General features: G+C 52.7%; 1 pseudogene; it reads right to left on the bottom strand.

Moving 5' to 3' along the window:
• The window catches only part of LOC147965066 (uncharacterized), a 116,401-nt pseudogene that overhangs the window by 24,948 nt on the left and 76,142 nt on the right, over window positions 1–15,311 (bottom strand).

The raw sequence follows: 15,311 nt of genomic DNA, 5'->3' as shown, positions 1-15,311 counted from the left end.
GTAGTGTTCATGTCTCACTTCCTTCGGGGGTTAGGCTTCCCGATGGATTCCTTCGTGAGGGGGCTGCTGTTTTATTACGGGCTGGAATTCCATGACTTAGCTCCAGAGTCCATCCTCCACATCTCCTCATTCATCGTTGTGTGCGAAGCGTTCCTCCGTGTTACTCCTCACTTCGGATTATGGCTCAAGACTTTTGGATTGGAGCCGAAGATGATCGAGGGACGGCACACAGAGTGCGGAGGCGCTGTCATAAGTAAGAATGCTGATGCTCCATGGCCCGAGGGCTCCTTTCAAGAAGAGCTCGGCTTTTGGCAACGAGAATGGTTCTATATCACCGCTCCCAGGAGCGCCAAGTGGGCGGCCCCTCCTGCCTTTCGCTCGGGTCCCCCATCACGGCTAGCGTCATGGGTCAACAAAGGATTAGATTGGGGTTTGCCCAAAGACGTGCCCCTGTTACAGGGACGAATTAAGGATCTCTTGGAAGGAGACCTCAGTTTGGTCAAGGTGACACAGGTCATGCTGATTCGCCGAATATTGCCCGGCAAACGTCGCCCCCTTCCCCTGTGGGAGTTTAATCCAAAGGGACCACGAGCTCTCCAGAATTTTATGGGCGCAAGGCCCGCGGAGATGTACAGAATGTTCTTCGGATCACAAGAGATGTGTCCGGATTTAACCGAGGACGCAGGCCTAAGCTGCAATCGCCCGGATACTCAAGTAAGCAACCCTGTGCCCGGACCTTCTATCCATATAATTGTCATAAACTTGCCCCTAAAAGAGCCATCCTTTTAAACAGGACTGGATAGCAAAGGCAAAGCTGATCAGGTTTCCGGCTCCCCTTCCTGAAAACAGGTCGGATCCCGTGCTGGTCAGGATGCTGGAGATAATGCCTTTGGAGGGGGAGGACAAGGAAGCTATGGCCTCCTCGAAGGAGGCTGCTCCGAAGGGAGGAACCGACAATTCCTCTCCTAAGGGGAAGAAGAGAGCCGCCTCTGACGACCCGGAAATCATGGCCTCAAAACGGGGGAGAAAATCCTCGTCAGATGGTCCGACGCCAGGGAGTTCCTTGGCCAGACTACGCCCTCAAGGGGATCAGCCCTCCAGCGAGCCGTAAGTGGAGAAAAGATTTTCCTTTTGAGGGATGAGAGAAATCCTTGATTTATATCTGAGAAGATTAACCGAAATTTTACCTTGTAGCTCGGACCTCAGCCCTTCTCAGCAGAGCTCGTCTTCGGGGGATCTTTTTTCGGAGATGATGGAGAGCGGGACGCCTCCCCCTGCCGTACCGCCTAGCGAGGCGGGCGACCGTGAGGTGTCGTCACGGAGGGTTTCTCTGAATCCGGCAGGGGCGGAAGATAGCTATGTGGCCCCCCAAGGTTCTCCGCGTCAGGCCTTTGAAAGAGGCCGTAGGACAAGTCTGGCACCGTCTGGTGCTCGGCCGGAGGAGCTGAAGGTTCTGTTGGGGCGAGCTTCTATCTCAGAGGAGCACCGTGCATTGATGGGCACGGTGATTGAAAGGATTTCATCCGCAGAAAGCGGATTGCATGAGGTCGTCAAAAGTTTACTGACGGGTTTTGAGGTACGTTAGATAATGTACACTTTTTTCAGTTGTGCATAAGTAAGATGCGCCCTGTGTAGATAGTAGCCCCTGAGACTCTGCGTGTTGTCAAGAAATGACGGCACGTAGAGGATCATAATCCCAGGTCTAAGATGTCGCCTTTGAATGCAGGTGGCAAGGTGTCCGGAATCAAGCCGAACTGATGATGTGGCCGAACTAAAGCGGCAACTGGACGTGGCAGATGCCGACATTGCGCTTGTCAACAAGCGGCTTGACGAGGCTCAAGGTATGTAATTCTTCGGGCGGCATCAGTTAAGAGGAGCTTCATTCCAGTGTCTTACAATGTGTGTGCTTGACGCAGATGGTACGGCCGCCATGGAGAGTCTTAGGGCAGAACTTGCCCGAGCTAAGGAGCAAGCCAGAAAAAGCGATGCGGCTGCCGAGAAGGCCCTTGAAGGGCTGAGAAGTTAAAGAGCGCTGGAGACCGTTGCAAACTTCTTGAGGAAGAAGACCGGGCAAGACAGACGGACTTAGAGAGGGCCGTTGCTGATGCCAAGGACGCTCGCTCTGCTATGAGAGCTGCGAAGGAGGAGCTGCGTCAGGCCAAACAGATTGCGGCTGGAAAGCCCTTTATGTTGCGGAGGAAATTTTGTGATCCGAAATTTGCTCAGTTGGACCGGATGTGGAGTGTGGAGGACACCTATCTGGATTTGGCAGAAAGTGCTCCTGATGTGACCGAACACTTTCGAGATCTAGAAGATCGTGAAGTGGAAAAGCTTTTCTGGTCACAGTTCCACAATCCAGAGCATCCACTGGCAGTGGACGATCGCCTGGCCCAATGGGCCGAACTGAATAGATTGTCCGGACTCGCCATGAAGTACGTCATGGGTCATCTGTGGCCTGGGAGATCGGAGCCGAAGAGTTATTTCAGCTTGGTGCAGCAATTCCTTGACGCGGTGCCGCATATAAATGCAATGAAGAGGTCAGCATGCATAGAGGGCGCACGGATGGCTCTTGCCCGTGTTAATACATACTGGGCAGAGATGGAGACCACCGTTGTTGCGTCCCGAGATTCGGACAAAAGCCGAGTACCCTCCAAGCACTATTTTCAGGAAGTTCTTGAAGGCGCTCGTGTAATAGAGACGCAGTGCCCGAAAGATGCTATGTTATGATAGCATATGTAATTATAAAGTAATATTTTGATAAATTGTAGTGGCCTTTTTTATACTTGTGCCTCCAAGTACTATTAACACCTTCTATGCGGCCGTTTTAAGATATATATATATATATGTATATATATATATAGAATCTGAAAGATGGCAGTCGTTGGCTTCAGCCCCCACGCACATAGTGCGGGGGTGCTCGCAGAAGACGCATTTTCACACTTAACCCAACGTCTTGGTCCTACAAAGGAGGTGATAGCGCAGCGGGCCAGGCAACCGGACTATAATGCTGTAACACTTTCACTTAGCCATAGGAGTTTGACAATGAGACTCTTTAGGTAGCTCCTTGGTGGCAACTGCGTCGTCCGAGTTCGGGGCGCGTACGTGCCTGACCGAGAAGCGGCCTTTCATTAAAGCGGAGGAATCCGATAGATTCCGGTAGGTCATCGAGTGGCTGGCCAGTCTCATGCTACATCATGACAGTCAGTTTTCGGCTTTCTCTACTGAGGTGCTCGTCCTGGCCGAACCAGGGGCCCAATCGCAGTAGTTCTCCTGGTGCTACCTTAGCCGATAGAGCGGAACATAAGGTAGCCGAACTCAGGAGCCGGGCAACCCAACATTTGACCAAAGACATGATTCGGAGCTGATGCATATAATGCCAAAACTCGCGACACCGAACACTCCCTAAGGTGTTTGGTCTTTATGAGTGCGGGCGAAACAACACTCTTTATTAAAAAAGCCCCTAGTGTCCAGGTACGTGCAAAAATTCTAACGTGGCCACATGCCAAGACGCCAGCCTCCTCCTTGGTTATATTAGAAAGAAGAATACCAGGGGATGTGTAGCAACAAGAGACAGTAAAAAAGGTTTACGTAGGGTCTTAATCTAAAAAGAATCCTTTAGGACGGGTCCCTACTGCACGTCTGCGCTTGTGTCTCCGTTGTGCCGTATCCTGGACGGGCGCCGCACGACGTTCATCTGTAAAAGAGAGGAACTGAGTTGAAAACGGTTCGTGCCGACAAAGTTTAGAATAAGCAAAGTATAAAGTAAGATATATGAGATTGAGCTTTATTGTCTCTTATTGTATATGCGTGGAGCCCCTAGTGTGGGGGTATATGGCTTCTAGGCCTGCATCAATGATGATTTTGCACCAAACTCGTCTATCTGCGTTCGTGGTCTTGAATGACCTATTTTGAAGTTTATTGGCCGGTGAGGCCATTTTGCTATGGGGCTGTCAAAGCGGCCGCACAGTCCTCCGCTTGGGGAGGCGCACTTTTGTGCTTCCCCTTCAAAGAGATGATGCCTCGTGGACCGGGCATCTTGAGCGTAAGAGATGCATAATGCGGTATTGCGTTAAAGCGAGCGAAAGCTTCGCGTCCCAGTAGTGCTTGATAGCGACTTGAGAACGGGACGATATGGAAGGTCAGCTTTTCGTGGCGGAGGTTATCGGCAGAGCCGAATGTGACTGTGAGCCGGAGAAAACCCATACAATGGGTGTCCGGACCAGGTATTACCCCTTGAAAGGAGGTTCTGCTGCAGTGGATTCTTGCTGGGTTTATCCCCATGTGCTGGATTGTATCCTAATATATCAGGTTTAGTCCATTGCCACCGTCCATAAGGACATTTGAAAACTGGAGTCCGCCAATTATTGGATCGAGTATCAAGGCAGTCCAGCCTACATTCTTGATATTCCTAGAATAATCTAGCTGATCGAAGATGATCGGTTTTGACAACCAGTGGCAGGACCCTTTGGGGATGGGCCGTGTGGTGCGTACCTTTACGGGCACCGCACGTTTTGTTATGTGAAGTGAGTTCACTGTTTTTACTTCTTGTGGGAAGTTTTTTTGTTTCATGGTGCTCTACTTTTGGGGTTTGTCCTCGTCTTCGCTTGGTGTGTCAAGCCCCTTCTGTTCGGCATTGAGTCTGCCGGATTGTTTGAAAACCCAACAGTCTCTGTGGGTATGGTTAGCAGGTGTCCCGGGAGTACTGTGTATCTGACATATCCTGTCTAGGATTTTATTTAGGTTGGATGGATCGTCCCTGTTATCCTGGGGGGCGATTTTTCCTGATTTTGTCGTGAGCCTTTGAATCCGGCATTGACTGCCGTGCTCTTCGGACTATTGTCCTTAGTCCAGTGACGGTCCTTGTTGCGTCGCGGTTTTCCGTTTTCATCCCTGGTTTCGGATGTACTTGGGTTGCTGGGGCTGCACCTTGCCAACCAGCTATCCTCCCCTGCACAAAAGCGGGTCATGAGGCTTGTTAGTGCGGCCATTGTTCTTGGCTTTTCTTGGCCGAGGTGTCTGGCGAGCCATTCGTCTCGGACATTATGCCTAAAAGCTGCTAAGGCTTCGGCGTCCGGACAGTCGACTATCTGATTCTTTTTAGTGAGGAATCTATTCCAGAACTGTCGAGCTGATTCTCTGGGTTGTTGAGTTATGTGACTAAGATCGTCTGCATCTGGGGGACGGACATAGGTCCCTTGAAAGTTTGCTCGGAAATCATCCTCGAGCTCTTCCCAGCTTCCAATTGTGTTTTCTGGAAGGCTTTTAAGCCAATGCCGGGCTGGCCCTTTAAGCTTAAGGGGTAGATATTTTATGGCGTGGAGATCATCTCCTCTAGCCATGTGTATGTGGAGGATATAATCCTCGATCCAGACTCCAGGGTCTGTTGTTCCATCATATGCCTCTATGTTTACGGGTTTGAATCCCTCTAGGAATTCATAGTCCAGGACCTCATCGGTGAAACATAGGGGGTGTGCGGCGCCCCTGTATTTGGGTGTGCCGGATTCTGATGATGGCTTCATGGCATTGCTTACGAGAGCTTGCTTTCTTGGCCCATAAATAGACCTGACTGGGCCATGATGCGAATCCTTAAGTGGGTCGCATGCCGATTTAGGTGCGGCGTCGCTTGCTGCTTTGTGGGGTCGTCTATCCGACCGTGTGGCTTTTTCATTTTTTGAATGCGAGGGCTCTAGGGCCTCTTCGTCGAATTCAGGCAGTAGCTTTCTTTTCGGATAGCTTTTAGTGCGGCGACTGTCGCCGTACTTATCTGTGGTATTGATTACTTTGCTCCATCTAATGCGGAGTGCGTCTTCCGCTGTTTTTAGCTTCCGCTTCTACTTTTTTAGGCTGCGTGCAGTTGCAACGAGCCCCTCGTGGAGATTCTTCTGCTCCCTAGGTTTATTCGGCGTGAGGTCGTCTGGAATGCCGTTTTCGCTGGAGGAGGGATGTTCGGTTTCTCTATCCGTGTTTCCTTGTTCGGACGGTTGCTCTAAGGCCTGCTCGTCGTCTACCGGCTCGTCCTGCTCTATGGCTGGGTTTTTGTCGAGGCGGGGCTTGGGTCGGTGTTTACGCTGACGCTTTGATTGCTTTCGGGGGGTCAATCTCCCGTCCCATCCCCTTTTTCCTCGTTGTCGCTTCCTTTAGGGGTATCCACCATGTACACATCGTGAGATGAGGTGGCTGTCCAATGCCCTATGGGCATTGGTTCGTCGGTATCTCCTGCATCGTCATCCATGCTGTCAATGTCTCCGGAGTCGCAGTTGAGCACGTCGTTTAAATTGTCGACAGTGGCTACCATGTGGGTGGTTGGTGGGCTTAGAATTTCTTCATCGTCCGTATCCCATCCTCGCTGACCGTAATCCGGCCAGGGCTCTCCTGATAAAGAGAGAGACTTCAGAGAATTCAGGGTGTCGCCAAAGGGCGAGTGCTGAAAGATGTCCGCGGCGGTGAACTCCATCATTGGCGCCCAATCGGGTTCGATCGGCAGGGATGCGAGGGGTTCGGAGTTCGGAGAGGAATCCGGCTCCTTGGAGTCACGAGCCATACAGAGTGCGGGGCTGGTGTTTGGCTCGATCGCCTTTGAGATTACAGCCCCCGAGGTGACGTCCAACCGCTCACCCTCGATTGGCGCAGCTGGCTCCGAATTAAGGGTCAGAGCCGGTGCGTTTGTGGCCTCCAGGGTACTGTTCGGCTGCAGAGCTAGATCATGCCCCCTGAGACAGTGCGGCGCGCTTGGCTGTGGCTCGATTCCGTCTAAGATCAAATCTCCGCGGATGTCTACCGTCTAGTTTAGGCTTCCAAGCCTGACTTGATGGCCAGGGGCGTAGCTTTCGATCTGCTCCACGTGGCCAAGTGAATTGGCCCGCAGTGCGAAGCTGCCCAAGACGAAGATCTGTCCGGGGAGAAAAATCTCACCCTGGACCGCATCGTTGTTGATGATCAAAGGAGCCATCGGGCCTAAAGGCAACGACACAGAGGAACTCTCAATGAAAGCACCAATGTCGGTGTCAAAACCGGCGGATCTCGAGTAGGGGGTCCCGAACTGTGCGTCTAGGCCCGATGGTAACAGGAGGCAGGGAACACTTTTTTTTACCCAGGTTCGGGCCCTCTCGATGGAGGTAATACCCTACTCTTGCTTGATTAATATTGATGATATGGGTAGTACAAGAGTAGATCTACCACGAGATCAAGGAGGCTAAACCCTAGAAGCTAGCCTATGGTATGATTGTTGTGTATGGAGTTGATTGCCTATGGACTACAACCCTCCGGTTTATATAGACACTAGATAGGGTTAGGGTTACATAGAGTCGGTTACAATGGTAGGAGATCTTGAATATCCGCATCGCCAAGCTTTCCTTCCACGCCAAGGAAAGTCCCATCCGGACACGGGACGAAGTCTTCAATCTTGTATCTTCATAGTCCAGGAGTTCGGCCGAAGGTATAGTCCGGCTACCCGAACACCCCCTAATCCAGGACTCCCTCAACCACCATCAAGACGAGGGGGCTGGGGGCTTCCAGGAGCCATGTGCTATCACCTACATCTTGGGCGGTCCTCAGGCCGCAGCTTCCTAGCGCATCTTCAAGTAGTTTACTCGTGAGGTGAACGCGGTCCTTCCAAGCTCGAGGCCACGCGCCCGCTCAGGTGGTCCAAGTGCGCCTTCACCTTCAGCTCGGCGGACTAGCTCAAGTGTGGGCGACCACCGACGTCCTTCCGATCCTTTGTTCACCCGTCATCAGCAACGCCCAAGTCACCAAGACCTTCATCGACGGTGGCGCATGGCTCAATCTCCTGTCCGTCGAGACGTTCGATAGCCTCCAAGTGCCATACGATCAGCCACAGCCTACAAAGCCTTTCTCAGGAGTGACCGTTGGCTCCACCACCTCGATAGGGCAGGTCTGCCTCCGTGTCACCTTTGGCCAGCGTAACAACTACCGCACCGAGCTCATCGACTTCGACATTGCCCACATACGTCTGTCGTACAAAGCCATCCTTGGGTATCCAGCATTGGCCAAGTTTATGGCAGTGACCCACCACAGTTACAGTCTCCTCAAGATGCCAGTGAGTGGCGGAGTCATCACCGTCCCCTGCGAAGAAAGAGATGCAGTGTGCTCCCTTGAGCGCGCCTTCCAAGCCGCTGCAATTGAAACCACAACAATGAGTGAGGGAGTCCTGGATTAGGGGGTGTTCGGGTAGCCGGACTATACCTTCAGCCGGACTCCTGGACTATGAAGATACAAGACTGAAGACTCCGTCCCGTGTCCGGATGGGCCTTTCCTTAGCGTGGAAGGCAAGCTTGGCGATGCGATATTCAAGATCTCCTACCATTGTAACCGACTCTGTGTAACCCTAACCCTATCCGGTGTCTATATAAATCGGAGGGTTGTAGTCCGTAGGCAATCAACTCCTTATACAACAATCATACCATAGGCTAGCTTCTAGGGTTTAGCCTCCTTGATCTCGTGGTAGATCTACTCTTGTACTACCCATATCATCAATATTAATCAAGCAGGAGTAGGGTATTACCTCCATCGAGAGGGCCCGAACCTGGGTAAAAAACATCGTGTCCCTTGTCTCCTGTTACCATCCGGCCTTGACGCACAGTTCGGGACCCCCTACCCGAGATCCGCCGGTTTTGACACCGACATTGGTGCTTTCATTGAGAGTTCCTCTGTGTCGTCGCTTTTAGGCCCGATGGCTCCTTCGATCATCAACAACGATGCAGTCCAGGGTGTGACTTTTCTCCCCGGACAGATCTTCGTCTTCGGCGGCTTCGCACTGCGGGCCAATTCGCTTGGCCACCTTGAGCAGATCGAAAGCTACGCCCCTGGCCATCAGGTCAGGTCTGGAAGCCTAAACTACACGGCTGACATCCGCGGGGACTTGATCTTCGACGGATTCGAGCCACAGCCAAGCGCGCCGCACTGTCTCGATGGGCATGATATAGCTTTGCCACCGAACAGCGCCTTGGAGGCCGCACACGCATTGGTTCCGACCATTGATTCGGAGCCTACTGCACCGATCGAGGATCAGCGGTTGGACGCTGCCTCAGGGGCTGCGATCTCAGAGGCGATTGAGCCGAACTCCAGCCCCGCACTCCGCATGGCCCGTGACTCCGAGGAGCCGGATTCCTCTCCGAGGTCCGAGCCCCCGGCGCCCCTGCCGATCGAATCCGATTGGGCACCGATCATGGAGTTCATCGCCGCGGACATCTTTCAGCACTCGCCCTTCGGCGACATCCTGAATTCTCTAAAGTCTCTCTCTTTATCAGGAGAGCCCTGGCCGGACTAGGGTCAGCAAGGTTGGGATACGGACGACGAAGAAATTCAAAGCCCACCCACCACCCACTTCATAGCCACTGTCGACGACTTAACCAACACGCTGGACTTCGACTCCGAAGACATCGATGGCATAGAGGACGATGCAGGAGACGAACAAGAACCAGCACCTGTAGGGCGCTGGAAGGCCACCTCGTCATATGACATATATATGGTAGATACTCCAAAAGATGGAGATGGCGATGGAACAGTGGGGGATGATGCCCCCAAGAAACAGCAAAAGCGCCGGCGTCAGCGGCGCCGCTCTAAATCCTGCCAAAGAAAAAACGGTGATTCCGGCACGGGAGGTAATACTACCCCGGATAGCGTCGAAGAACACCCACCTCAGCAAAATTCGGCACAGGAAGATGGAGAAACCAGCCCTCATGAAAGAGTGGCAGACCGAGAGGTCGAGGATGATAACTATACGCCTCCCTCCGAAGACGAGGCTAGCCTCGATGATAACGAATTCGTCATACCATCAGACCCCGCCGAACAAGAGCGTTTTAAACGCAGGCTTTTAGCCACGGCAAGTAGCCTCAAGAAAAAGCAGCAACAGCTTAGAGCTGCCCAAGAATTGCTAGCTGACAGATGGACTGAAGACCTTGCGGCCGAAGAGTATGAACTCGAATGCCCCTCCAAGAGTTATCCGAAGCGCAGGCCGCTACCCCGATCAGAGGAGGAAGCACCTACATCACCAGCGCATGACATGGCAGACCGGCCACCTCGCAGTCGCGACAGAGAGGCCTGTTGGCCCTCCACCCAAGACATGCCCCGACGGCGCTCAACTAAGGCACGGGAAAATGCGCCCGACCTGCGAGACATACTGGAGGATAAGGCAAGACAAACAAGATTGATCTACGGATCGCGCAGGCGCCCTACGGCATGTGACAATGATCTTCACTCCGGATACAACAAACCCGGCCGGGCCGAACACAACAGACATAGCTCTTCCGAGCTGCGTCGTGATATAGCCCAGTACAGAGGCGCCGCACACCTGCTATGCTTCACAAATGAATTAATGGATCATAAAATCCCAGAGGGCTTCAAACCCGTAAACATCGAATCATACGATGGCACAACAGACCCGGCGGTATGGATCGAGGATTATCTCCTTCACATCCACATGGCACGCGGCGATGATCTACACGCCATCAAATACCTCCCGCTCAAACTTAAAGGACCGGCCCGGCATTGGCTTAACAGCTTGCCAGTAGACTCAATCGGTTCTTGGGAGGACCTGGAAGCCGCATTCCTCGACAACTTCCAGGGCACTTATGTGCGACCGCCGGATGCCGACGACTTAAGCCACATAATTCAGCAGCCAGAGGAATCGGCCAGACAATTCTGGACACGGTTCCTAACAAAGAAAAACCAGATAGTCGATTGTCCGGACGCAGAGGCCCTAGCAGCCTTCAAGCATAACATCCGCGACGAGTGGCTTGCCGGGCACCTTGGACAGGAAAAGCCGAAATCCATGGCAGCCCTCACGACACTCATGACCCGCTTTTGCGCGGGAGAAGACAGCTGGCTAGCTCGCAGTAACAACTTATCAAAGAACCCTGGTAATTCGGACACCAAGGACAAAAGTGGCAGGACACGTCAGAATAAGCAAAAACGCCGCGTCAACAGAGACAACAATGAAGACACGACAGCCAATGCTGGATTCAAACGCTATAAATCTGGTCAGTGGAAAAAGCCATTCAAAAAGAATACTCAGGGCCCATCCAGTTTGGACCGAATACTCGATCGCTTGTGCCAGATACATGGCACCCCCGAAAGGCCAACCATTCACACTAACAGGGATTGTTGGGTGTTCAAGCAGGCAGGCAAGTTAAGGGCCGAAAACAGAGACAAGGGGCTGCACAGCGACGACGAGGAGCCCAAGCTGCCGAACAACAATGGACAGAAGGGCTTTCCCCCACAAGTGCGGACGGTGAACATGATATACGCAACCCACATTCCCAAGCGGGAGCGGAAGCGTGCGCTACGGGACGTATACGCGATAGAGCCAGTCGCCCCAAAGTTCAACCCATGGTCCTCCTGCCCGATCACTTTTGATCGAAGGGACCATCCCACTAGCATCCATCATGGCGGCTTCGCCGCATTGGTTCTCGACCCAATCATCGACGGATTTCACCTCACAAGAGTCCTCATGGACGGCAGCAGTAGCCTGAACCTGCTTTATCAGGATACAGTGCAGAAAATGAGCATAGATCCCTCAAGGATTAAGCCCACAAGAACGACCTTTAAAGGCGTCATACCAGGTGTAGAAGCCAACTGTACAGGCTCAGTAACACTTGAAGTGGTCTTCAGATCCCCGGACAATTTCCGAAGCGAAGAGTTAATCTTCGACATAGTCCCATTTCGCAGTCGCTATCATGCCCTGCTCGGACGAACCGCATTCGCAAAGTTCAATGCAGTGCCGCACTACGCATATCTCAAGCTCAAGATGCCAGGCCCTCGAGGAGTAATTATGGTCAACGGAAACACCGAACGCTCCCTCCGTACGAAGGAGCATACAGCGACTCTCGCAGCGGAGGTACAAAGTAGCGTTCTCAGGCAATTCTCCAGTCCGGCCATTAAAAAGCCAGACACTGCCGAGCGCGCCCAGAGTAATCCACAGCAGGACCGCCTGGCACGCTCTGAGCAAGCGTAGCAATGCGGCCCCAACCCCAGCTTTCGCAATATAGCGAAACTAGTACCTCGCGTACATAACTACGCCCTGGAAATACCATGGGCACAGGGGAAGGGGCACAATAACGGCACACCCAAAATACGTCTTAAAACGTACTAGGGGCTGCCGGATTCTTTTTTTAATTTTTCTTACATTCAGGACTCCATACTTCGGACGACCTGTTCGGCAATTCGACTGCCGCACAAACGATGCAAGATTCAAGGAGGCAGACAAGCCATGCCGCATTATGGAATCCCAGGTGGTCTCTGTTACGAGCACTATACCTGTTTTAAATACAATTCCGCGGCCTGCCCCTGGTCAGGACATACTGAACAGTCAAATATCTTCTGCTTACTGCACTATTTGTATCGTTTGGCTTTGATAAATATCCTCTCTATAAACAATGCTTAGCTTTTTGTCTATTTTTTGCATTAGTCTCTTTTATATATGTTCATTAATGACATGTTGCACCCGTACACTATGGTACGGCAAGTACGCCAGGGGCTTCAGTACCCTTTAATATGGAGTGAGGAGCCCGTACACTTTCACAAGTGCGGCACCCCGAACTTATAGTACTATATGCATCGGCTCCGAATCATGATTTCGGGTCAATACTTGGGTTTTCCCGGCTCCTATATTTTGGTGCCTTACGTTCCGCTATATCGGCTAAGGTAGCACTAGGAGAACCACTGCGATTGTGCCCCGGTTGAGCTGGGTTAAGCACCTCAGTGGAGAAAGCTAAAACTGACTGTCATGATGAGGCGAGAGACCGGTCGCTGTTCGAGAGGTTTTTCGAGTCCCTAAAGACTTATGCCGCTTCGAGCGAGGAGCTGGATAACCCCAGCCAAGGCGTGGATAGCGCCCGAAACTCGGTCTTCCGAACTAGGGGCTTCGCCAAAATTTAAAATTATAAAGTTCTATGGCTAAGTGAGAGTGTTCAAGCATTATAGTCTGATTGCCTGGTTCGTCGTGCTGAGCGCCTCCCTCGAAGGACCCAAACATGGGAAAAAGAGCGCACAGGTTTATCACCGAACACCCAGCACTAGTGGCATGGGGGCAGAAGCCGACGACTGGCCATCTCTCAATTTTTGATAAACGGCCGCACAGAAAGTAATATTTTAAATTTAGTAAGCATTGCTTAGCGCATATGAACAAGTTTTCAGCGCACAGGGTAAAATTGAGCGAGTTCATTCAAAAATTACATCCTTGGTACACTCATCCGCTACAAGGCGGGCACCCGCAAGAACATCCTTATAGTAGTTCTCGGGCTTGAGATGCTCCTTCCCCGGCGGCGGCCCGTCCCTAACAAGCTTCTCACTGTCCAGCTTACCCCAGTGCACCTTTGCATGGGCAAGGGCCCTACGGGCACCTTCGATGCAGACGGAGCGCTTGATGACCTCGAGCCTTGGACAGGCCTCCACCAGCCGCCGCACCAGCCCAAAGTAGCTCCCAGGCAGGGCCTCTCCGGGCCACAGCCGAACTATGAAGCCCTTCATGGCCTGTTCGGCCGCCTTGTGTAGCTCGAGCAGCTGTTTCAGCTGGTGGCTCAAGGGCACAGGGTGTCCGGCCTCAGCATACTGAGACCAGAACACCTTCTTCGTCGAGCTGCCCTCTTCAGCTCGGTAGAATGCGGCGGCGTCGGATACGCTGCGGGGAAGATCTGTGAATGCCCCTGGAGAGCTCCGGATTCGGGTAAGTAACAAGTAGTTTACTTTTAAATTTCTGCTTTGCATGAAGAATGCCTTACCCGCTGCTATTTTTTTCACCTCCTCCAACTCTTGGAGGGCCTTTTGGGCTTCGGCCTTGGCAGACTTGGCAGTCTCAAGGGCCGTCGCGAGCTCGGACGCTTGGGTCTTTAACTCAAGCTCCAAACTCTCATGTTTTTTCATGAGAGCCTGAAGCTCTTGCTGCACCTCGCCGACCTGAGCCCCAAGTTTCTCTCGCTCGGTGCGCTCCGCGACCGTTTTCTTTTCGGCCTCAGATAGCGCCTGCTTGAGGGTCGCCACCTCAGTCGTGGCCCCTACAATAAGCAGCACAATCCTGTTATTTTTTTTTTTGCAATCACGCCTCTCTATAGGCACCTTTTTCTGGAAGGTATTTCGTACCTTCTTTCTCCTCGAGCTGCCGCTTGGCAAGGCCGAGCTCTTGCTCGGTCCGCCCGAGGTCCTGTTTCAGGACACCCACCTCCGCAGTCAGTGCGGCAGTGGATAGCAGCAAAGCCTACATACGCATATTGACTCTATTGTTAGACTCCTGCGAAATTTAATAGATCCTCTATTCGGCTTTTCTTTCCGAATGCCAAACAGAGCATCAGGGCCTACTGTCTATGCGGTAATATTTTTACATATTTTTTACTTACCTCGAAGCCTGTTAGGAGGCTAGCACAAGCTTCACTCAGTCCGCTTTTGGCGGACTGAACCTTCTGGATCACCGTACTCATAATAGTACGGTGCTCCTCGTCGATGGAGGCGCCTTCAAGCACCTCCAGCAGATTGTCCGGCACCTCCGGTTGGACGGAGGCTGCCGGCTCAGAAGGCTTGCTCCTCTTGGGAGGAGTTCGCCTGCCACGGTCCGGAATCGTTGAAGATTCCGGCATGGTGTCCGGCTCAAAGCCGGACTTGGAGCCCTAGGGGGTCTTGTCCCCTTTACTCCTGGAGTCCGGGAGGTCGCCTTGCGGCTCCTCCAGGACCACCTCCTCCTGCCCCGGAGCTCGTTGCAACGCCACTTCGGCGTCGTCCGTGGTGCGAGGGGAGACAGCGGGCGGAACTGAGTTCACGTCCCATGAATCCAGGGAGCCGCTCGACGACTCGTTGAGTTCGGCCCGAGGCGGGCTGCATGATTTTATTCGACATTAGGGAAAGCTGTGCAACAAAAGGAATATCATGAGTTACTCTGGTATCCGAACACTTACGATTTCGCCGGACGCCTGGCCCTGTCCGGCCACTCCTCTTCGTCCTCATCAGCGTCGGGGGCGTAGTCCGGCGGAGGAGTTTTCCTCTTCTTGGAACCTTCATCCTTCCCCCTTGGGGCGGCCTTCCTTTTCTTTCCTCCCTCCGCTGGGAGGGGAGAGTTTTCTTCTTCCTCCTCCTCATTTTCACGGGAGGAGGGCGTCTCGGACTCGTCGGATGACGAGCATGACAACACCACGTTGCGGGTACTCCTTCGAGTCCCCGTGGTCCTCTTCTTCTTGGCCTTCTTTTCTGGCACCACATAAGGAGCCGGAGCCAGCAGCTTCACTAGTAGAGCTGGGGCTGGGTCTTCGGGAAGCGGAGCCGGACAGTTAATCGGTCCGGATACCGCCCGCCAAGCCTGTCAAAGGTAA

Source organism: Triticum urartu, chromosome 6A (assembly GCF_056163025.1).
Source record: "Triticum urartu cultivar PI428250 chromosome 6A, HENAU_Tu73, whole genome shotgun sequence".
In the NCBI taxonomy this organism is placed as follows: domain Eukaryota; kingdom Viridiplantae; phylum Streptophyta; class Magnoliopsida; order Poales; family Poaceae; genus Triticum; species Triticum urartu.
Note: the sequence above shows the minus strand (reverse complement) of the source record. Positions and strands in the feature narration are given on the sequence as shown.